This window comes from Hylaeus anthracinus, unplaced genomic scaffold (assembly GCF_026225885.1).
Source record: "Hylaeus anthracinus isolate JK02 unplaced genomic scaffold, UHH_iyHylAnth1.0_haploid 11989, whole genome shotgun sequence".
NCBI lineage: Eukaryota > Metazoa > Arthropoda > Insecta > Hymenoptera > Colletidae > Hylaeus > Hylaeus anthracinus.
In genome coordinates, this window is record NW_026534337.1 from 1919754 (window position 1) to 1945891 (window position 26138).

The following is a 26138-nucleotide window of genomic DNA, read 5'->3' on the forward strand; positions in this document are numbered from 1 at the left end:
CAATTCAATTCAATATAATTTATTATAGTGCCCAGGACTACTGCCTGCATTGTACTCCACCGTTTACAGTTTCTTACATTTTCTCTTAACCTATGTTTACATGTGTTTTCCTTAATATTAGTCCTATTTTATTTATAATACTGTATTCTTATGAATTTAATAAACGCATCTTAATGTCGTCGCACGTTCACTTCTCATATCTCTTTTGCCCTGCATGTTCTATTAGATTTTTCGTTGTATTATTTTATAGTTCGTTCTTAGGATCGCCTTAGCATTTAATTCAGCACCACTCGCCTATCTATGGGGTTGCACATTAAATACAGGATGTCCCAAAAATGTTGCAACACTTTCAAAGGGGTGGTTCGGGAGGTGATTTGAAACAATTTTTTCCTTGGCGAAAATGTTGTCTCAGGCTTCGTTAAGGAGATATTAACAAAAAACCCCGACCAATCAGAGCGCGCGTATACTGTAGCGTCGGAGCTGAAGTTATTTCTTGAGTTCCGTGATCCAGATAATAAAATGCAAATAAACATGTTACCAAATAAAAACAATAATATTTGGGGGTAAACCCCGAGGAAAAAAGACCTTGCGGCCAAAAACCTCGTAAAATATATTTTAAATTAAAGTATACATGCATGCATGTGAGTGTGTAAATTGTGTGTTTATGTATGTGTGCCAAAATGACTGCGTATGGTATAATCATTCTACGGATCATGCATGATCGCTATAATTCGAATGACGACGTTGAGTTACGTACATTGAGTAACGTTTATAATTTATATAATTTTATATTATGCGTTATTATTTTGTGCTAATTGCGTACCTTTAATGTAGCAAGAATGCAGATACAATGGAGACGATGCGTCGTGCATGATGCTTTCCATACAATTGAACGAGACTCGGTTTCTTTTTGGACATTTCATGTTAAACCTCTTTTTTTTTTGTCTAACGCCGACAACGCATCGTGGTCGGCGGCGTTAATTACTTCAGACATGTATAGTATTTGTCTGAGAAGTTTGTCAACGATCGAACAAGTCGCGCGATATTCAAACACTTGGATCTGTTTCGATTCAACATATACGCAATTGTACGCGAATAAGTGACTCGACGTGCATCGAAGGACATTGATGCGGCCGCCTGAAAACTGAAAACATCGAATTGATGGGTCCGCTGTACAGCCCTGATTTAGCACCCAATGACTTCTTTTTGTTTCCGCACATCAAAAATAAAGTACGAGGTCAACGTTTTTCAACGCCCGAAAAAACGGTTAATCCGTTCAAAATGCATGTTTTGGAGATACCACAATCGAAGTGGAAAAAGTGCTTCGAAAATTGGGTCAAGCGCATGCAAAAGTGTATTGATCTTTCTGGAGAATATATTGAAAAACAATAAAGCCATTTACGATGTTTAATTTTTGTTTTTTTTTCTCTATCCCTGAAATATAAAAGGCAACCCTTTAGTACATAATCCATATGATTGTTTTCCGGATTATTTTTATTTGGCATTGTTTCGTAATTTACAATATTTTCAAGGAACGCACGATGATAATTGCTTAAGTTTAGTTGGAATTTTTTAACGAAAGTATCAATTATATCTTTTGGATTTGTTGCAAACGTTTCATTGTTTAATTCGAGAAATGGAATTACTAGAGATGTGTATTTCCCATTAATTTCTTAAATTTTATTCCATATCTCTTTTGCTTATGTTTGGCTTGTTATGGTGGATGTGAATGTTTCTCAGGACTTATTTTTACTTTCTTTAATTATTTTGCGGGCTGTAGCACGAAGCTTTTTTAAATTGATGAAGTTTTCAGTAGTGGTCTGTTTTTTGACTCTATTAAGTGCATTGTGGCTTTTTTGAAGAGCGATTTTACAATCGTCATTCCAGCATAATGCAGATCATTTTCTACTACTTTTAGTTTTTGAATTTCCGGTGACAACTGCTGTTGCTGAGTTTATAATTGATAAAAATATGTCGATTGTTTCGTCTTTGTTGTCTGGATTGAATTCTTGGTCTACTTCTATTTATGTAAGAGAGTGATTTATGTATTCTTTATATTTATGCCAATCTGCCTTTTTTAGGTTCCATTTTGGTAGTTAATAATGGGTATTCGAAAAAGTTCATGGCGTTTTGTCACTAGATGGATTTAACATCGTACATATTTGTTTACGCTAACCTATTAAGACATACTAGATGTCACTTGAAAGGTTACAATTTATACTACGGATAGAAAAAACAGGTATTAAATTTCTTTATTGATTTAACAGTAATAATGTCTTGAACATGGAGATAAATAATAAGAAAATTCGCTACATCTTACGATGTCACTAGAGAAACTACTCTTTTTCTCTGAGCCGCTCCGTTTACTTATGTGTTTATAACTCAAAAATGGTAAGAGACGTTGAAAAAATATTCAAATAAACATTGCACTGTTTTTAAATGCTTATAAACCATTGTCAAACAATTTAAACAAAAAAAAGAATACTTTTTTCAAAAATTACTCTCCTCCTTGAAATTTTAACAAATTTTGATTTATTTCTAGATTAATAAAAGCGTTTTTTTTATTCTGAATCCAACGGTGTGTATTAGTTTATAATTATCATAATGGAAAATGATGTGATATTGTAAAATTGTCGTTCTATTAGTCGATATTGCAACCAATAAAGTAACGTTTGTGATGAAATTCGTTAGTTTCAATACTTTGGTGGATATTTACACGCACTATTTGCTGCATTCGTTAAAGAGAATTCGTCGTTTTTGATCCGCTTAGCATCGGCTTCGAGACAAAAATTATACGATCGGGTGCCAATATTCATCTCCAAAACTTTAATGATTCGTAGAATACTACATACTTGGACCATCATTAAAATTGCATACATCAATATCAGTCGTTATATTAGGTGGACTGGAAAGAAATGTCATTTTTGCCATCTTAAATACTTGTTCATCATTTATCAGCTCATTGATTTTTCTGGCATCGAAAATTTGCACACTAGGTGACAAAAGGCTGCTGACAATGAGGGCGATTATATAATGAATTAAAGATAGAAATTTATTGGAAATTTATAAGACTTTTTTGCCATTTGAATATCATTTAGAAGCCGAATTCCAAACAGTAGCATTGAAATCTTTCGTTGCTATTTGGGTGAACATAGACCTTAATTCCACAAATTCAGACACACCACAAATCAGGGTTATTTCTAGGATAAGAGCGAACCATTATAATTTGAATGAATCTCTCGCAAAAAAGAACATGAAGATGGTATGTGTGATTGTGGACTGAGCGAGGAGGATATCGACCATGTGATATTTGACTGTGGTTTATACAGGGTGTTCAAAAAAAAGCATTTAATATTTATATGGTGTATAGGGCACACTGTACTGAGTAAAAAAGCTTTAGTAAACATAGGTCCAAAGGTCAACCTTTCTTGAGATATAAACATTTTTGTTTGTTAGTGACATGATTGACTTACTACTGGGTTTTTGATATTTATAGAAGATTTTCCACGTGTCCACCGGTCGTTTCTGTACGCGCTTGGCATCTTCTTCTTACAGAACCGCGAACTCTCTCGAAAGTCCCACATTTCTGTCGAATTATTTGACAAGCATGGTGGATTCGATTACGTACTTCTTCTAAGTCATTTATCGGCGTGGAATACACTTGGCTTTTTAAATATCCCCATAAAAAGAAGTCCAGAGGATTTAAATCGGAGGATCGAGGAGGCCATGCAACTGGTCTACCACGTCCAATCCACCTTTGACCGAACACCGTGTTTGAAGCCGGCGACTGACTTGCAACAGAACGCTGTAATGTAACTGCTCGGCACGAATTTTACGGTTCGACGCCAGCGTTACATTACAAGGTCGTTTTTGGAATCACAAATGCTCGCTTCGAATTCTCGGTTGAATTCTCTCTCAATGCTTCCTACTCAATTCAGTGAAAAGTAGAGGATCAAAGAGGTTCGTCAAAAAACCGACAGACCAGTGGAGCACGGTCGAGGGCGAACCGAGCGCAAGAGTCTGTCCAGACTAAGCGAATACTCTGGCTAAGCCGGCAACTGACTTGTAACAGAACATTGTAATGTAACGCGAGCATTCGCTTAGTCTGAACGGACTAGCAAGCGACAAACCGAGCCGCTCTTGCGCTCGGTTCGCGCTCGACCGTGCTCCACTGGTCTGTCGGTTTTTTGACGAACCTCTTTGATCGTCTACTTTTCACTGAACTGAGTAGGAAGCATTGAGAGAGAATTCAGCCGAGAGTTCGAAGCGAGCATTCGTGATTCCAAAAAGGACCTTGTAATGTAACGTTGGTGTCGAACCGTAAAATTCGTGCCGAGCAGTTACATTACAGCGTTCTGTTGCAAGTCAATCGCCGGCTTTAAGTGCTCTCTCACAAAATGAGGTGGTGCTCCATCATGCATGTACCACATAAAAAATCTCAATTCTGACTAAATCTCAATGAAACAAGTAAGTCAATCTTGATACTAGCAAACAAAAATGCTTACATCTCAGAAACGGTTGACCTTTGGACCTATGTTTACTAAAGCTTTTTTACTCAGTACAGTGTGCCCTATACACCATATAAATATTAAATGCTTTTTTTTGAACACCCTGTATAATCTAGAAAGAAACGTCATTGTGAATAAACTCAAAGATGAAATTGCTATCGCGGGCAATTCCACTAAAGAATCAATTAAACTAAATAAGATAAAAATTTACAAAACCATAGTTAAATAGCTAAATCTTATAAATAAGAGAGTACGAGTGGAATAGTAACATCTAAGGAAAGAAAGAATTGTGATAATCAAACAATATTAATATAGGATAGTAGGAGAGTGCTAAAGAAAAAGACTTTGTGTTCATTTTACAGCAGAAAGTATACTAGATAGATAGCTTATAATCCTATAAGCTAGATATAAAAACATAAAAGTACAATTATATTACAAATGTAACTTTAAACTAACTAAAAAAGGTGCCATCCACTTACTAATAAGTAGACTATCTTATGTAAAGCCTACGGTAAAGTTTATAAAACAAATTATACTATATTTTATATATGTATATTAAATAAGATATATGTTTATACATTATAAGGAATTTAAGTTTTAAGAAACATCATATTTTCGTTTCATTTAAGCTTTAATTGAACAGAACACATAAATCTGTGATACTAAAGTAAATACGTAGGATTTAGGAAACCATGTACAAAGTTAATTTTAAGACGAACAACGTTAAAAAGATGTAAAATTTAATCTATGTTGAAGACAGTGCAATATGGAAGATACCCATGCACTTTAATAAAAATAATAATAATAATAATAATAATAATAATTCCAATGAAAAAAAAAAGTACTTTCAGGCAATAAACATTTTACTCCATCTTCTAGAAGGTTCGAAGCAACTTTTAAGCCAATAAACGAAAAATCGATTTTTCGACAAATTTACAGTGGTGTTACCCCTTAATATAATTCATTAGAAAAATAATGCCGCAAACCGCGATTCTCTATCACGTTTAGTAGTTGTATCTATTTTAAATTTGATAATATCACATTTATTTGACATAGCGACAGTGACCTTTCCTTCGGGCTTTTGGTATCTGACTGTAAAGCTTGTTTACATTCTGTAATAAATCATTATGACATATGCAAATTTCTTTCTATTCGAAACATAATTCTATAACACCTCATCAGGTTGACTATGATCGAGGGCTATGCTTTCAAAATCCACCAAAGTACTATTACATCCACCCAGTGAATCTATATGAATACGTTTCAGGGCGTTTGACATTGTTTTTATTTAATCTAATTTATCAGGAAATAATACCGCAAACCGCAATTCTTTATTACGTTTAGTTTATAATTTGCATTCATTATAAATATAGCATTATCAAATTTGAAATGAATGTAACTTCTAAACTAAACGCGATATGAAACGTAAAATGAAAACATGGTGAAATCACGGTGCCATGGAAATCTCAATTGAATTCGTGTTGGGCGAGTGTTTACTGTACTTTCGCGAAAAAGCGCGGGAAAATATTGAAATCTCGTTCAACGCGCTTTAGGAGAGTAGCTGTACTCCCGAAAAAAAGGGGAGAGGCCAAAGGAGGTGTGGCCGTTGCCGAAGGCGTGGCAGCAGGTGCGGCTTCAGGAATGTCTATTACCTCGATGGGCGTGGCTCCTGTTAGTAGTCCAAGCCGGTAGTGGGGATGACGGCATCGAACCCCACCAGCCGCAGTCGCAATTGAACCGTTCGATGGTGAGCATGTTACGATGTGTCGCGTTACGGGTGGATCCTCTTTTACCGGAAGCGAAGGAGATTATCTACCCGTCAATTGAATCTTAACTTTACATGCCATATTTCGAAAAACGAACCGCATACGTCGTTCTACCGCGTGTGGAAAAGTCGTCCGTTGAAAACTTTTCTTTGTGAGTGTGATCGGACGAATTTGTAAACGTCGCCGCTAAGCGTTCAGCAGAAATGCGAGTGGATTAAACGTTTCGAAAAGTGATTATTCGTACTCTGTTACGTGCGAAGGTGAATAATTGTGAGTGTTTTGAAAATTGTCGAGCCAACAATCGGATACAAGGCCTGTTAGGTCGCAGCTTTAAGCCGGCCGGCGCCCGCATTAAAGGGAATATACCAGAAGCGTCTGACTGACGACGATCGTTTCGACCCTCGATATACACCTTGTGTCGCGATTTCACATCGATCTCCACCCGCGGATCGATTCTCTGTATCGAATTCTTAAAAATCGATCGTTACGTTTGATCTCGTTCCAGCGTTTTTCGAGAATACTTCAGCATCGAGATGAGTGCCCACTTGCCGCGATTCGGAGAAAGAAATTTAGCGGAACTGTAGAAATTCGTCTCCACCCGATATCCCGTGACATCCGTTGAAAATGTAGCTTCACACGATTGATTCGTGATTTCAGCCATCTTCCAAAGAGAAGAGCGCCGCGCGTCAGGGATTGCGTCCCTCGGTCCGCGAATGTTTACGTTCTAACGGTTCGTTTCACCGAGCCGAGTTTTTGTTATCGATCAAAACACGATCGATTCGAGAACACGAGTTCTTTGTTGCGCGATTCTAACAACACTAGTGCGAAAGAAATCGGGAAACGACGAGTTCTTTGTTTCCAAGTAAGTGTCGCGCGAAAGTTCCGCGAACTTTGTTCACTGATCTTCGAGTTTCTCTTTTTGGCTTGTGATTTTAAGAGGAACTCGACGTCGCAAAGTGAATAGTGAACGAACAAGTGATATTAGTGAATACGAGTTGTAAAGAAATATCGTGACGGTAGTGACAAGTTCCGACGGCTCTGTTGTCGCGAGTTTCTTCGTCGAAGGAGGATGATTTTGTGAACGGATATTTTTCTTTCTTGGGGACTTCTCGCCAGGATGACCGAAACCTGTCACCACGTTGCGTCCGCATAGCCGTCACAGTGGAGTTCTGCTTAATCGCAGGTAAGTGTTTTTTTTCATACGCGTTAAAAGATACATGTACAGTTTGCGACAAAAAGATAGCACACCATGTAAATATAATTTGTTTCAACTTATGAACTAATGTGTCACATTATTTTTGAGATTTGTAGTGTTTTAATAAGAATAAGAAATTGTATTAATATGTTTGAATAACTTTACTATAGAAAGAAAAAACTTTATTTCATAAATTTGGAAATCTGTATTAGTGTACATCATAAATGCATACAATATCTTCAGTATACTTATACATCACTGTACAACTAGGGTTTACCAATTATCCAATTTTAACAATAGAAAATTAGTGCGTTGAATAGATAGCACATTACTCTTTCGATAATGAAACTATATACAAAAATATTATTTTAATATTTTTAAGCTACACCTTTTGCTTGCATGACTTGTCTTAGATGTTTTGGCACCAAATTATTTAATTTTACAACACATTTTCTGTTTAATGGTCTCCAGTTGTGTTTGATCCTACTTTTTAATTTTTTAATGCTATCGAACTGCATTCTTTTGGCATATACTATCTAACTAATAATTCTCAATTATAATTTAGTCGGTCTATCTTGCTGACCATTCTAAGATCTTAATACTTTGTTGTTTAATGCACTCTTTCACAGACATTGGCATATGGATGCTTGCATTATATTCTTGAAAAATAAAATTTGGCTTCTTCATTTTATGTATCTGCATACTTCCTTATCAGTTTGTCTATAAGTGTTATAAACTGTTTACCTTTCCATTTGTAAAGTACATTTCAGTGTTTCGAAAGTATCAAAATTCTTACCTCCACAACTTGTATGTGAAATGCATTATATTTACTTCAGCCTCTATTGTAATTTGTCTGGCAGAATTTGATGTTTATAGTAGTTGTCATTTTTAAACATCCTGTGCTTTTTTCTTGCCATAATTATTTACATTTCCGAATAGTTTATGAATAGACTGCAGATTTTATACATGTACAATATAAATAATATAATGAACACGTGTTAAACATAACCAAAAGGTATGGGCACTTATACAAAATGATATAATAATGATAATTGTAGAATATATTCAACATGCAGTAGCCTGTTTCGCCTTTTATTCTAAAAAATGGTTTATCATGAAATTTGTATTCGATAAGAGTAGGAAAATGAAAGTAATGAATTTTGAAATGATATCTGCAAATGAAAATAAATTTCTTTTTAATCGGATGAAATAATTTATCTAAAGTCAAACAATGAATTGAATTAACACTGTTAAACAAGAGGGTGGTGGTATAATGTTTTAGGGGTGATATTGGAAAAGTTCAACAATAAGCGTAAAAGTATGCTGCTGCAAAGTTTATCATTACTAGACTGCAGATTTACACATAACCAAAAGATACGTGCTCTTATGCAAAATGAAATAACAATATTATAATATTAATCGTACAATACATTCAACATTCATAATGTATATTTTATGTATTTTTTCTATATTATTGTACGCCGTAAATGCATAAAATTTGCAATCTAATAATTACTAATATAAAAAAAAAAGGAAAAATCCTATTAAACTCTTGAGGGGCGAATTTGAAATGGAGTTTTTCTTTACATTAATCGAACTCACACAATTAAAACCAATCTTTATTCGTAAATTGATTTTAGTATACAAATATGCTGCCTCACTTTAATATTGTACATTTTTTCATTCTGAAAGGTAGTCTGATTGTAACTAACGATAATTTTGATATAAAAAAAAGATACTCGTGTATGCCAATATCTCTCAAGAGTTTAATAATTAGTTAGAACGGATGCAAATAGAACGATGTTTATTTCGGTGGTTTGTTTAATGCAAAAATGAAAAAATACCCGTGAGTGAGTTTATCGCGGAAAAGTTGGAGAATTTAAAATCCATAGGATTCGTTTTCTTAATTTCGTTAAATAGAAGGAGGATGGAACAGCATTACTTCTGTTCTATTTTGTATTATATATGTGAAGATAATTGCAAGAAGTTGTATTTGTTTGACTTCATATTTCTGAAATTTTTAATAAAATTTAACGTCTAACACTTGTTTTATTATGTGAAAGTTTTCTTATCTGAAAAATGTTGGCTCTGAATTAGTTTATATAACGGAGGTACTATTGTAATATCCATATTGCAAGAATAATAGAAGTTTATATTAACACATGTTATTGTGTGTAGCTTATAAAAAGTATGCGGTTGGAAGAGGGTGAAAAGTGAATTCTTTATGTCGAGACTATATTGTTTTGACGACGAGGAAAAAATATTCCGAATACCGCACAGTGATAAACAAAGGGAGGTCACATAATGTTGCAAATGGTTTTGTGTGAAAATATAATTTCGTTTTATAATGTAAACTGTGGTTCCTAATGAACAAATAATGAATCAGAAGTTGTTTATTCAGAAAAGTTTATCCAGGTATGAAATATGCTCGTCTCTTTGTATAGTATCGTTTGCTGTTCGAGTGACTACATTCCAAGAAAAGTAAGGATTACATTGTCGATAATAAAATGTTTAACGTTATAGAAATTGTATCTTAAAACTAGAATTTTTAACTCGGTTAATTTGACTCATGCGTACAAACAAAACTTTTGTCATAAGTTTTGATGACTGTTGTTAAGATAGAAAACTAATTATATTGATAAAATAATTTACTCTTCGTGTGTTAGATGTATGCGTTGACCGTTGGTAGCTCTAGTCTTAAACTACGAATAGTAGTATATTTTTAATAGTTTAAAAACGAAATTTAATCCTAGTGGAAATGATTGAGAGTATTGGTCTAGCAGTGAAGGTGTTAAATAATTACATCCTTGCAATTGCTTGCACCATGGTCTAATTATTTGTACTTATGTATTTAGTATAGTAGTATACTGAGAATAGAAGATAATTATATTGATAAAATAATTTATCCTTTCTCTCTTTCTAATATCAAAGGTGTAATAGTATGTATATTAGATGTGCGTTGACCGTTGGCAGTTCTAGTCTTAAACTATGTAACTATAACAGTATAGTTACAATTACTACTATGTAATTAGGAATATATTGTTTCTATTAGCAGCGATACAGACCAACGTTAAGCTATTCTGAAGGCTATCTAAATAGTGTCAATACTAATAACCACAGGTGGAATGTATTGCAATGCGTGTAGCACTTTCAGATAAATATTCGTTTCAAGTAACACTTCGTAACACTAATTTCTAATGAGGTAATTTTATTCTAATGAGAATGAACACATGTTTTTCTACAAATAACCTTCGAATAAATTTGCGATAGATGTGATTGCATTTTACATTGTCCTGATGTTGAACCATTACTAGACTAGTATAATAGAAGTAAGATTAGAATAGTATTTCTATTAATATTTCTATTATTTAAGGTTTAATTTGCAGCTAGAACATTTCTATTAATTAATAGAAATTATTTATAATCTTCAGTTCCATATTTCCCATCAGTGGTATATTTTCAATACATATTTACATAGTATGTATATTATTTATTGTTAATAAAAAATATTTCGTTTTTCGGGAATTTGTATTTCTTTAAAATATGTTTTATAATATATAGACATTATTATTTAAATGTGTCTCAACAGAAAAAGATAAGAACTGTTGTCTCAGATCCCATATTGTTGTATATATAATTATATGGATAAATTAATGTAATGAAAAATTATATTTGGATTAATATAATTATTTGACTTTCGATTGATTTAATAATTATTAAAAATACAAGGAAATAATCTTTTCCTTTTCTTTCATTGTAAGAATTCAATTTGGTTGGCAAGAATTTTTTTCTGAATTCTTTGATTATAATCCGTTACTTGGACGTATTATTAATCAAATTATATGTTTACGATTGGGGAAAACATGGTTTTTTTTACCATTGTTTTGGCAAATTCGAAAAAAATGCCGCTGTAAAAATATTAGTATAATAATAATAATAATAATAATAATAATAATAATAAATAGTTTTCCGACAACACGGTTATCGTTAATCACGTAACAGCAAAATCAATTTGTTTGTTTCCTAAAAGAATTGCTAGATGTGTTTTGGCACCAATTTGTTTAATTTTTCAACACATTTTCCGTTTAATGGTCTCCAGTTTTGTATGATCCTACTTTTTAATTTTCGAATGCTATCGAACTGCCTTCTTTTAGCATATACTATCTAACTAATAATTCTCAATTATAATTCAGTCGGTCTATCTTGCTGACTATTCTCAGATCTTAATACTTTGTTGTTTAATGCACTCTTTCACAGACATTGGCGTATGGATGGTTGCGTTATATTCTTGAAAAATAACATTTGGCTTCTTCATTTTATCTGCATACTTCCTTATCAGTTCGTCTATAAATGTTATGAACTGTTTATTTTTCCATTTATAAATTAAATTTCTGTGTTTCCAAAGTATCAAACTTCTCACCTCCACAACTTGCATGTGTAATGCGTTATATTTACTTCAACCTCTATCGTAATTTGTCTGGCAGAATTGATATTTATAGTAGTTGTCATTTTCTAACATCCTGTGCTTTTTTTTGCCATAATTATTTACATTTCTGATTAGTGAATTAAACTTTAGTGTTTCCAAAGTATCCAAATTTGCACCTCCACAACGTGCATGTGTAATGCGTTATACTTACTTCAGCCTCTATTGTATATTTATAGTAGTTGTCATTTTTTAGCATCCTGTGCTTTTTTCTTGTCATAATTATTTACATTTCTGAATAGAGTGCAGATTTTATACATTTACAATATAAATAATATAATGAACACGTGTTAAACATATTTAAACGGTATGCACACTCATGCAAAATGATATAATAATGATAATTGTAGAATATATTCAATGCTTTATTGCTTGAATGCTAGATTTGTTGTAAATGTGTGTACGAAGGGTAAAATTAAAGGTAAAAACTAATTTAATTGGCGGAGTATTATAAAAATGCGAGGACTGCGTCAACGTGAATGCCAAAATAGCGTCCGCGGCACAATGGGATGAATTTATAGCATCCCTTCTACTTTTTCCAACATAAACAATACATAACCGGCAGCACTCCGTTCTTTTATACGACGGAAACTTCCGTCGCTTCGAGGCGGAATTGCCAAGCAACACTCGAAATATTTCATGTTATGTGGCAGATGAACGTCGTTCGTCTTATAGATTACGAATCCTGGTGCTTATTCCAATCGATTTAGACAGTCCTTCAAGCGTGAAACGATCGCAGTTTCCTGAAATAATTGTCAGCCTGGCGACATTGCGAGTTATCTGCCCGACGAAACGAAAACCTGTACCGATTTATTCCAGTTTCTCGTCCTACGACAGTATTAGTTATTCGAAATAAGTGTTTAAAAATTTGTTAAAAATTTCTAATAGATGTTATTTAATTTTTTAACGTAACAAATGTAGCAGTGCAAAGATATCGATTTGACTAGTATGTAAAGGGTTTTCCAATAAGAACGATATGATGTTAAATTGCAATAAAAGTATAACGCGTGATAATTATGTGTGGAATTTGATATAATTTAAAAATCTCCGCTTCGGCTTTGTTTACACTGTTTACAGGAACCAGTTCGATGAATTCAATTTTTAAGTAAGATTATTCTAATTTTATGAATACAGTGTTTGATATGTATTATTAATTCATCTAGTGTTCGTGGGCTTCAAAAATGAGCTTCATCCAAAGATATGATATTTTTTTTTTTTACCAATTTTTTTTTAATAGCAATAAGAATGAAGGGATATCATTTTTTATTGTATAAGCTGATTAAATCAATCCAATATTTTGCAACTGAGTATGTACCTGTCTATTTTCAGTATAAAATTTTCCATTTAGTACGTTCGTCGCTTCTGTATTCAAGTAAAATCTTTAGCAGCGAGCTGACTTGAATAATCTATGACTGAAGCTTGTCTAATGTTAGTTGTGTCTAAGGCAAGGTTTGTTCGATCAGTCTTACGAACGAACATATATCAAAACCAGAATGACACGCCAAATAATTTTTCTAACTCTTTTATTTTAGAGTTCCAAATTCGGAACGATTATGTAATTCATTGGAGGCATGGCTGTGCTCCCAGAGCTTAATTCTGTAGGCGAGGTCGTGTCATCGGTAATGAAATGCTCTTTAAAAACCATTCCTTTGAATTCTTGATATATCGTTTTACTTAAAACTTGAATAATGTGGCACACAGTAACTGGTCCACATTTTCACCGTCATTTGCAGATATAGAAGCTGTCCTGTTCGGTGGACTCTGAAGAAAAAGAAATAGTGATAACAGCTGCTTACCTATGTACAATTAAGGGGGCATTTCACTGTGAACGTACAAAAAAAAGCATATTTTCCATAATTTTTTTCTCAGGAACTATTGCATAAAATTGAATGAATGTTTTTTCCCCTTAAAGGTATGATTAAGGAAAGTAAATATTTTTTTTTTTTTTTTTATATATATATTTCGTCATTTATTTACAAAATAATATGCATGTGCGCAAACAAAAAAGTTATCCTCTGGCGCGGGTGATTTTGGCTCTCGTGGTAATCTGAAACAGAAAATCGAAAAAGTTTATTAAACTATGTCGTCACACCTATCGTCGGAACCACCGCTTATTTATTTCATCGAAAATAAACAAAATGGCAGCCTTTCTTGTGAAAGAGAGAAAAAAAGACACTTTTTTGTACCGTATATCAGGTGAAATTAGAAGTAAAAATCAAAATATCAACTACTTGGAGGTTCTGACGATAGGTGTGACGACATAGTTTAATAAACTTTTTCGATTTTCTGTTTCAGATTACCACGAGAGCCAAAATCACCCGCGCCAGAGGATAACTTTTTTGTTTGCGCACATGCATATTATTTTGTAAATAAATGACGAAATATATATATAAAAAAAAAAAAAAAAATATTTACTTTCCTTAATCATACCTTTAAGGGGAAAAAACATTCATTCAATTTTATGCAATAGTTCCTGAGAAAAAAATTATGGAAAATATGCTTTTTTTTGTACGTTCACAGTGAAATGCCTCCTTAAGAAACATTCAAAGCCACGTTTGAATTTCGATATATATTTATTGAATTATATATGTACCATTTTGTTCCACAATTTTTCCACCTTTTAAGGGATGTCCACATGTTATTTGTTTTTAACCATTCCGATATAATCAGACCTGCACCGCCTACTAAAAATCAACATGGACTTTCCAGACATTCCAAAATAATATATACGTTAATATAGAAAAAAGCTGTATTTGAAATTTACAATTAGTTTTAGTATTAGTTATTGTCCGTATGATAGATATTTGAAGTTGATTTTTCTTAATGATTGGAAATCATAGAAAAAAATGGCTGGCAGTAAATATTATACCGATGTACATTTCTGCTTTATGTGCTGCACGTGTTTATCAATAAGTATGTTTGAAGCGTGACAACCGCAATACATTTAAAACAAAAAATTAAAACCGCAACAAAAGTGGCATTTGCTCAATTCTGTTAAAGAATCAATAAAGATGTCGTTTGAGTGTCGCCACGGCTACGCTGATAGTTGTATCTATGTCAATAATAAAATCCTGTAGCCCTTTTGGAAATCTTTTGTCTGTTGTGTTTGAAACAAAATTTATTTTAACAGTTATCGAATATATTGTTTGGTGGACTCTAAGCTGTTCCATTTTTCGAAGTCCAAGAAATTTTCCACGCGACAGCTGATGAGCAATGAAATTTGAATAGTAAAATTGTAAATCATTATTTTATGTAGAAACGGGAAGACCATTGCAGGTTTTGAGCCTTGGAGTATTCGAAAATTACGGTTCCTACAGTCAAGGACAAGAAGATAGGACACTCTAGTTTCTTCATTTATTTATATATATAAACTTAACTGAAATTTATTGTGTATGCAATATTTCTTACTGGTTTTGTTCATAAGTGACGGTTGTTTAAATTAAAATGTCGATATTCGATACAATTATACATGTATATATTTTTTACCAATTTTGTTTAATAATCAGTTATTACGTAAATCATCGATCTCGGTAATGATTTGTATAATATTTTAATCATTTTGCGACGTAATCTTTTCCATTCTTCCTCAGAGTATCGTTCTGCAAGATTTCCCCATTAATTTTGTGTGATATTCAGATGTAGGAATCTTGCTGGAAAATCAAGAATTTTATTCTTTTTATTTGTAAAAAATGTTTTTACTATTTCTTCTGTGTGAACGGATGCATTATCTTGCTGAAATATAAATTTATTTTCGAAAATTCTTATTGTGTATTTGTCTATTTGTTTCTGAATGAAGTCTATATATTGAACACTAATCATTTTTCCTCTAATAAATGTCATAAAGTCATCGCACACTGTATGGCGGTACAGTTATGATTTAAGTTGAATTAGATAACAAAGGAAAAACTGATGTAATTCGTTTTTTTCCCCTTAAATCACGATAGGAAAGGTTAGAATCGTTAGGTCCACCCAACATGTATTTTTTTCTTGTCAATGTATATTATTTTGCCTAACGATGTCAGCAGGGTAATGTGGTTTTTCATAAATCAGATATCGCACATATTTGCATTGGTCTGTTAAAGTAAGTTTTCTCTGCAATTTTTTCCGTTTTTTAAAACTTGTCGTATATGTTTCATATATTTTTATTTCCGAAAATGAATTTATATTTGAGTAAGAGACGTCTGTTTGTACAATAAATAAAAAAGAATTAAAATGCTTGACTGGGCAACAAGATCCCTGAATCAAAATATTATAGAAAATTGATATGCGAAATTTAACGAGAGCTGTATAATGGCTGAAAATTTTAAACTATCGACGGCTAATAGAATAATAAAGAATCCTCCATAATAAAGAATAAAGGAGCCCTATGAAATACCGATTTTTAAACGAAAGTGGTAATTTGATTTTGTAAATTCCATTTTTTTGACATATGTATGTCATATCTTTTTATTCACTGATTTTCTTTAATATTTACTTGTTTAATATTTGCTTTTTCTATTGAAATCGTAACGAACATCGACGACTTAATTTCAGCAACTGGAATTTATAAACAGAAACAGTATAATAAAGTGTTGTATGTACAATAAATTTCGTTTATGTTACTTGTTGAATAAAGATGTAGAAATTAGTAGGGTGTCCTATCTTTTTGTCCCTGACTGTACATAACGAGAAACTTTTAGGACCCAAGCCCAAGTGATCGCTTTCTGACCTGAGCTACATTCCAGGTATCTTGAAATTTCGGGTTTTCATCTCTGGTATACCTGTAAATGCTTGGTCCCTGAAACACCCCCTAGAATGCTTGTAAATGTTTGTCAGGTAGTGGAGTTTCCAACAAAGGATAGCGAGCAGTCAATTAATTGGTTTGCAGCTTGTAATATCTATTGGAAAACCTCTCTTAAGCAGGATCAAATCAGCAGAATCATATCAGACTTATTATTGGAATATTTAGTACTTATTTTGTACTAATTTCCACAAGCACAAATGTTCCACAAACATTAATTTTGTGTCTCGTGCCATTTTCGAAAAAATTGTGGCGCTGCTAGCTTAATATTAAGCTTAATAGTTAGTTACTTTTATTTTATTGCCATGTATACCTTTATGGGTTTTAACATTTGTCTCCTTCCCTTACATTATATCCCTTTTTCCTTATCTAGTAATCTTATAATCTAGAATCTTAGGTTGTCCTTAGGTTACGGTTACCCTATCTCTTCGACCTCTACTCTTCCATCTACTTCAATCTCATTGCCTTTCTCTTTCTTCTTTCTTTCTATTTAAAACGTAATATTATATATATTTTTCGAAAATGGCACGAGGTACAAAATTATTGTTTGTGGCACAAATTAGGACAAAATAAGTACTAGATATTCCACTAAGTCCGATATGATTCTGCTGATTTGATCCTGACAGCTTAAGAGATGTGTCCGTCTATCATGACTATGCTATAAATCCTATTGATAAATTGTAGGATTATCTGGTCAGAAAGATTGGTGCTATATTAACGAAACAAACAACGAATGAAACAACGATTCATGGAAGATGGAAGTCCATTACATTTAATTTACTCCAAAAGAACAGTTTCAAATATGTTTAATTGATTGCAACACGTTATTAAACAAACCGGATAATGACAAATAAATATGTTAATAACTTATTCAATATTTATTACTAGACTGCGGATCTTTATGCAAAATAAAATCTTTGCGAACGTGTCTGCAAAAATTGAACCTAAATAGGAATTTATTAGGTTGTCCCGAAAGTTTCTTTCGCGAGTTGCACTCAATTATTTTATGTGGTCGTGTTTATATGTATAAGTAGACAATCTAATTTCATAGCTATTCATGTTGTAACAGTAATGGAGCAAAGTGAATCGTGCACAATTCAGTAATGTAACATAAAACATAAAATATTGTGCATATATTACTTATTAATAAAGCGAAAGAAACTTTTGGAACAACCTAATATTTTATTCTGCAAATATTATAACTGAAACTTTACTTTCAATCTTTTTTATATTCTTGCATATTGTTTGCATTTTGTAGTTTCTTGCATATTCAAATTTCCTATAAATGCATAAAAATCCGCAGTCTATTTATTACACATATATTTAACAGGTGCCCAAATATTAGGTCTACGGAAAAGTTCTGTCCGGTTTGGTTACAAGTTTTTAACAAGTACGCGCATATTCATTAAAAACGATATGCAAATTGCAGTCATGCTAGCAAGATGTCATAACTAATGATAACAATTATATTATTCGATAAAATTTATTCAAGGTATGAGAAATTTATTATTTTGTGTTATTCTACAAACGAACAGAAATTTCTGATAGACTTAATATTAACCTCCTTAGATATAATAGCACATAGATACGTGTATGTTCAATTTCTGAGCTCGTTTATATATTATCGCATGGAAATAGTCCTTATAAAGATAAGCAAACATTTACAATTAAATTTTCCAATGTAACAAAACAGTACTTCTATTTATTTATAATAAAGTAATTCGTTCCTCAAGAGGTTAATGCGATATGAAACTATTACCTTATTTTATAAATTGTTTGTTACAGTACAAACTGATAGGTTAAGTAAATCAAATTTGCATTTCTAGCAACGAGAATATACATTTCAACGTAACGAACAACAAAGAATATTCTAACTCAAGAGGTCTTTCTAGCTTGACATTTTCAAAAAATCAATTTTATTTTTCGTTTTTTGAAAGTAAATATATTTAATAGCAACTGTTAAAATTTGGGAGGGTTATTCGAATTATTTCAGCTTCTGCAGTCGATATAAAAATACGTTAAAATACGTTATTCTGTACACTAATGGTGTGACCCACGACCATTTTTAAAAATTGAAAACTTCACGTTTCTTTTATCGTAAAATGGTTGATAAAAAATGAATATTTGGTTACTTGAGTTTAAATGACAGCCACTTTCTTTATTTTTTCACTTAAACGGGTTATTCTATGCCACACTCCTATAATTTGAAAAACTATTTGAATTTTTTGTCACAGACAAACAGTTTTTAAAGTATCCTGCCATACCATCATCGACAGGAACTATTTAATGTTAATATAAATCGATAAATATATAACGTTCATACAAAAATATTTCTATACTTCTTAAACTTTGAACAAAATTTCTAAAGTATACTTACTTTTTCGGTCGTCACCCCAGGAAGATCCTCCCTTTATTATGGTCGTGTGTATGTTCCAATAATAGATAAAGTGCTACAGTATCCAAATATCAATACGAGTTGTTGATGCCTCTGCTTGGAAATCCTCGTTACGTTCGGTGCTAGACATGTGTTGTTTAGGAACATATAGTCACGTTTAAGATTGTACGTGAGATGTAAATAGAGAACGTAGAACCTGTATTGCTTTACGTAAAAAGTTGTTCTTTTTCAAACTGGTGATGAAATCAACCCAGACGGTCTTCCTACGCGTCTTCAACCATTATTAATTTGTCCTAATGATTACCTTAGACAATACTGGTCAGGCAGTAGGACATTGGTAGTTTTCGTGATAACGATTAGCGTTTTCATCTCGATAAGATTGAATATTTATTAAATCACATTCGACTAAACACACGTGTCACTCGTGTTAGGTTGTAAGGTTTATTTAAGCGTAAAATTATATTCTCCGCCGTCGACAGTTAAGGGTAGTTCTGGTCGACTCTATCATAAATGCGCGTTCCCAAAATGTAAGCGCTTAGGTTTTACTACATTTGGCGAGCAGATGTCGCGCGGTCATTTTTACCGTTTTCCGCCAACCTTTTACAAACAATAGAGTTACCGTTTTTCCTCCTCAGCCGACTTCTCCTTTTATAACTGAATATTTCAACCAATCACGAACAAATTTCCATTTCCACCCGACCATTTTTCCCACCACCTTCGAGTCCTCGAGGGTGGTATTTTTCAAGGCAACATTAGATACAAACCGTCCGTCATAAGCGTAACATGTCAAAGCAGACACCTCTACTTTCAATAAAAACGAATAGTTAAGTTTCAACCAGTGTATTCTTATTTTTTTTATCAAGATCATTGAGATCGATAGTACGTGTACCACTTCGGTATCGCTCGCGAGGAGTGCGCGTACGTAACAACTCGATATACAGCATATGTAGTTATACCATCATCTATTCAACGATGTTTATCTGTCTGTAAAACATTTAATTTTTCTTAAACTTTTAACGAGTTACACGCATTAGATTTTCGATAGAAATGTTACAATATCGAGGATTCATTTCGTAGAATGGAACTTTGACGTACTGATGACATCATACTTGTATACAGGATGTCCCAAAAATGTTGTAACGCCTTGAAAGGGGTGGTTCGGGAGGTGATTTGAAACAACTTTTTCGTTAGCGAAAATATTCTTTCAAATCACCTCCTGAACAACCCCTTTCATGGACCTCTAATATTTTTGGGACACCCTGTATTTACGTAAAGGAGTTTTTTGAAAGGAGCTTTAAGACTTCGTTTCCTAGTGAAACACAAATGTTACGATATCCATTCTTTATTTTCCAAGCCAATTTTTATTTTAAATGAAAGTACACAGGTGTATTTTGTTACTGAAAGACAAAATCTTAAAGCACCTTTTAGAAAACCCTTTATGTACATTTTTGTATTAGGTTGTCTCGAAAGTTTCTTTCGCGAGTTGCACTCAATTATTTTATATGGTCGTGTTTATATAAATAGACAATCTAATTTCATAGCTATTCATGTTGTAACAGTAATGGAGCAAAGTGAATCGTGCACAATTCAGTAATGTAACATAAAACATAAAATATTGTGCATGTATTACTTATTAATAAAGCGAAAGAAACTTAAACAATTTGTTAGTTGGAAGTAAGACATGTAGAATACTCGTTTAGAAGATGGAACGATATGTATTGCTGAGGTCAGTTGTATGAAATTGTCCATTAACAAATTGAGCGTGAAAGGTATTTGTAAATTGTTTGTTATGTATTCTTTATAAATTGTTGATTTATATTTTAAATGCACTCTCCATTCCTAGCAGTTGTAGTTTTAATATTATTAAGCTGTTAATACGATCTACAAAACAAACAAAAATTTGCATACTATTAAATAGAATATACGTTTTCACATAACACAAAACAAAAAATACTGCAACTTAATTGTAATCAGATCTATACTGCAATAATGTAAACAGTGTAAATGTAATAGTACGCTATAATTGTAATATTGTAAAAATTATTTTTCCATTTTCCGCGAATTAGCTGTATAATCGTCAACACTTGAGGTTATTTTGTATTAATTGCGAAAAGTAATTGGTTATAATAATTACATTACTAATGTAATATTTGTATTCGTGTAATATTTGATTTATACCGACAAAATTCTGTCATTAGAGAAACTAACAAAATTATTTCATTTTTTTCGTACTTCTAAGTCTGTTAAATTTTAATTAAAAATTTTTTTCATCTCTAATGGTTGTTATAAGGTAAAGTATCAAACAACTGCAAAAAGTCGATTTTTTAAAATTTGTCGAATGTATCCCCTTTTTGCTGTTAGCCTTCTACTTTGCGATTGTAAACGAATTTACGTTCGCTTCAGGCAAATGACTGCTACAGTCAGTTAGATACGAGGTTTCGAATGAAACGGAGCGGATCGACGGTGCCCTTACCCTAGTACCCGATAGATAAACGATTAATTCAGGGTTGAGAAACAGGACGTTAACGTAATCCGCGAATATTCAACGAATTTCGTTGGCGCGCCTGAGAATTCGAGGCGAGCCAGGATCGCCAGTGTATATTCCAAAGGTTATAAAAACCGGTCCTTGGTTTTGCCAGACGAAACATCGAGGCGAGTAGAGGCGAGAGAGCGACGCGACGTTTCGGCTGCTTGGGCCAAAGATCCGCTCTGAAATGACGGAGTCGTCTTCGAGCGTGCTTAACGCTAACTATCGCCTTATTTACAAAGAGTTTACATCTTTAAAGAACATTGTCTACGATAATATACAGTGGTACACCCTACATGATTCTACATGACGAAACAAATCGAAAATAAGGAATAACATTTTTCTTTTGAGGTTTCGTTCTCGAGAAAATCGATTTTGAATATTAAGCGAGTACGGGTACACTTAACTATGGCCTAGATAGATGGACCTCGATGCAGACTTTGAATTCACTCTAAATCCGTAGACAAAAATGAGTAATACAGCACATCATCTTGATACTAATGATATGAGTATTACTTATAAGTGTCATATGTATAAACATACACGGTCTGTCTAAAAAGAAACCGCACTTTTGCTATAAAAAGAAAAAAGTACAAATAAAGTTTTTACACACCCGTTTATTTACTCAAAATAATCTCCCTCTGCGTCAATACAGCATGTAGACTGCGTAATTAACATTTCGAAGGACCTTTGCAGCCCTGTTTTGGTAGCCCGTTTAGTACGGCGGTTACAGCGGCCTGAATCTCTGAAATGTTGCTATAATGTGTCCCTTTCATGGTTTAGATTCTAAACCATAGTTACGTGTACGCGTACTCGCTGAATATTCAAAACCGATTTTCTCAAGAAGGAAACCTCAAATGAACAAATTTTATTTTTTATTTTCGATTTGTTTTTTTATGTAGAATCAACCCCACCTCGGTTGTACCACCGATGCTGGAACACCCTGTATAAAATCATACGCAATAGTATCCGAACGTTTGCGTCCTCAATTGTTACCAATTAAAACTGGTAGGTTAACAATACAAAACAATACAGCAACAAATGAAAGATACGAGTGATAAGGGGCTATGCTAGTCAGACTGCTTCAAAAAAACTAATTTTTCTGCATATTAGTGTAGCATTATTTCTTAGAAATGTGATCCTGAAATGTTTTTGATCTACTTGAATAATTAACAAAGTTATATGTCTTTAATTACAGTGGTGCGGTAGTTGAAAGTAGAGCGCTCGGGACTTTAGAAGATCGAGTCAAAGCCTTCGGATCGTAGACAATTATTGTTTTATTCGTAATAATGCATTTCGGATATTTAACAGTTTTGTCTATTTCCATTAATTTATTTAACAAATTTAATTAAAACGTTATTTCATTCACAACTTTGAGGGTAGTTTTCACACCTTAAATATGAACAAAATATGTGTATAATATTTTTCAATGGTCTACCTATGTTCCAAGTTTTATTAAAATCGGCGTGTTACAGTTGGATGATGATTCTTGTTAGTCGTTTAAACAAAAATTTGAATTTTTTCTATTTCTTTTTCCAGAGATGGGTAAAATTTTTTTCGTTCAATTATGAAATTTTTTATCAAAGACTTGCTATTTTTTAATATTTTGAGATATAACCGTAGGTATCGAATTTAATCAAATTGTTTGTTCTTTTATTTCAAATATACGCTGTAATTACAAAGCTGTTAACCGAACACCATTTTTTTCAGTGCTCACTTGCGTAACGCTATCGAACTGAGCAACGCTAGGTTAATGACATCATGCGACTGGTCTTTGTTTGTTTAAATCTTCAATAAAACGTCACGAAAATTTTTAAACTATAGATCGTATAGTTTCGTTATAAAAAAAACTCTCCTTTTGGGACCGTTACAATGTCGTACCCACCTAATCTAGGCTGATATTAACCCTTTGACTTCCGTACGATTTTTGCTTGAAATTCTAAGAGGCGTAGAGGTGTGATTTTTAAAAACCAATCAGCTTATAGGGGATGATAAGACGCAACTTTTTTATATTTACAGTCTATTCATAAGACGTTTAGTTAAAAAATAAAAATTAAAAACTTGAAAGATCTTTTTCCTGAGATCTCGTAGTGATCTGATCTTGTTGCTGTTGTCTTAAAGAAAAAAAATAACAGTCGAACAATCGAGCTTTAAAAAAAATATCAGCTTATAGAAAATGACAATACGAAAATTTGTTGTATGTACAGTTTATTTATGTGACGTTCAGTTTCAGAAATAAACATTGAAAACTAAAAAGACTCTTTCCCTGAATTTCAATTTTTGCAACGCACTTGTAACTTTTCAATTTTTATTTTCGAACTAAGCGTTCTATGAATAAACTTCAAATATAAAAAAGTTTCGTCTCACCATCCTCTATAAGCTGATATTTTTCAAAAACTGATTTAACGAATATAATCATTAGCGAGAGTGTATACATATACACCCTTCGCAGTCAAAGGGTTAACTTGTGCATATTGTCTTGTTTATTGAATTATAAAAGATCTTCGGGATGCAGTCGTGGTGGACATTTATTGTTAAACAACATCTTCCACGTTTAATTGCTTAAAAATCGGTGTACCAATTTCTGTATAAAAATGGATATTCTATATCAGTTATATTTCATTAAAAAATGAAATCCTATGGACCATTTTGGAAAACCCTATACAAACTTGACCAACAGGGATCTGCGACGGGGTCGATAACATTATAGTAATTAATAAATACTCGTTATCTAGAAACATGAATGTATTTCATTTTTGCGTCAGTATTGTGCGATCAAATAAATATTTCTTATAATTGATTTTGTTGAACGTCTAGAGTAGAAGACCCTCGTAATATCCGTCACCGTTTGGAAGCTTTGTGAAATACGAGAATAAGGAATCAAGGGGGGAGGGAACCAATCGGATTATACCGCCGATTAATGATGAATGGCTAACGAGCCACGAAAATCATTCGACGCGTGCACGCGCAGGCTGCCTGGAAGAAATGAGGCCTCACCTTCGTCGAGGAGTATTTCTGTCGCGCCTTTGACCCTCTGGCTTTTGCAAATTTTCCTTCCAACTTGCGCCCTTTATCGGGATCAACGGGTCAATCGTGAAATTTTCGCAAAAACTGAGCGGTGAAAGACTCCGAGGTTTTATCAGAACATTTCATAAGTCTTTGCGTGCGTCTAATAGTTTGAATGACTATAAAGGCAATTGTTCTCGAAAAAAAATTGTTGAATATTGATTTTCACGCATCCAAGGTGGCTTACCCCCTTGAAGGGGGTAACTCTTACTACTTTGGTAATTTAAGATATTTTTAAATACAAAAATTGTGACACATGCACTAAAAAACTTTCTTTCGAATATCCTAAATCTTATTGCCCCTACAATTTTTCCTTTGTCCTCCAAAAAATTCACAAATATGCATAATTTTTCGTACTCGTCTTAGGCAGGTTTCTCCTTAAGAAAGACAAAAAAATTTGGATGTGAAGACTCATTCCAACTAACTGTTATATTTACCGACTCAAAAAGTATATTAGCAGCTATGGACAATAATTTATTTAACTCTTATTTAGTAGGTACCTTATAATTTTCGTATGTCCACAAAAATACCGTGAAGGACTTGCATTTCAGAAGATATTGTTTAAATTAACAGATTTTTCTTAAAAGTAACAATAATTTTATGTTCTTTTCTTATTTGATTGTAAAATGTATATAGTTTTATATAAGGAAAAAAGAATATTTTCAATAAGCAAAAATTTGTAATCGATAGATAAAAATGTGTCTTTTGTGCGCAATGTGTTCTTCTTTGTGCCAGACGTATGCAGAGCATGTATTTTAAGTCACGTATAGTCACGTTTTTGTATAGATTGTGAGTTTGTATGAATGGTGTGTTTTACGCATAGAAGGTGAGGATTTCACGTGGATTGTTTGGTTTTGATTCTACATTTTCCACGTGCGTTTCATTCTACATTTTGTACGCTTGTTTTTTATACAAAAGTCACGCACCTTATATTCCTTTCAAGAAGTACATCTCATATACAGAAGATACACATAAGCACTATGAAAATACTACATACAACCCGTGCTAATAAGTTTCCGATCAGACACAGTAGTAGAAAATTTGCTGAAAACATTAACGTCTTAAAATAATAAAATATTATTCTACATAATTAAAATTGATGGATAACGAAGGTGGGTTTAATTTAAAGTAGACACCGCTAAAATAACACAAATTTTCATTTATTATCAAAATAAAAAACGTGAGAAATCACCTCTCTTAAGCAAGCAGAACTAAATCAGCAGAATCATATCGGACTTAGTGGAATATTTAGTATTTATTTTGTATTAATTCGTACAAAAAAAAGAAATGTTGTACCTGATACCGTTATCAAGGAAATCGGGACGATGCGAGTTTAACGTTAACCTAGAGGTCGAAAATGTTGAAATGAATCAAAATGAATAAATCACACGTATATTACTAAATAGAGAATAAGAGTA

At 32.8% G+C, this 26138-nt stretch overlaps 1 protein-coding gene across 1 annotated transcript in view; it reads left to right on the plus strand.

Annotated features, from left to right (window-relative positions):
• Positions 1-6248: 6248 nt before the first annotated feature.
• LOC128887986 (uncharacterized) overlaps positions 6249-26138 on the plus strand; it is a 456277-nt gene continuing 436387 nt past the window's right edge. Inside the window, exon 1 of the mRNA XM_054144535.1 lies at positions 6249-7457. The gene's annotated coding sequence lies outside the window, so the exon portion shown is untranslated. The remainder of the gene's footprint in view (positions 7458-26138) is intronic.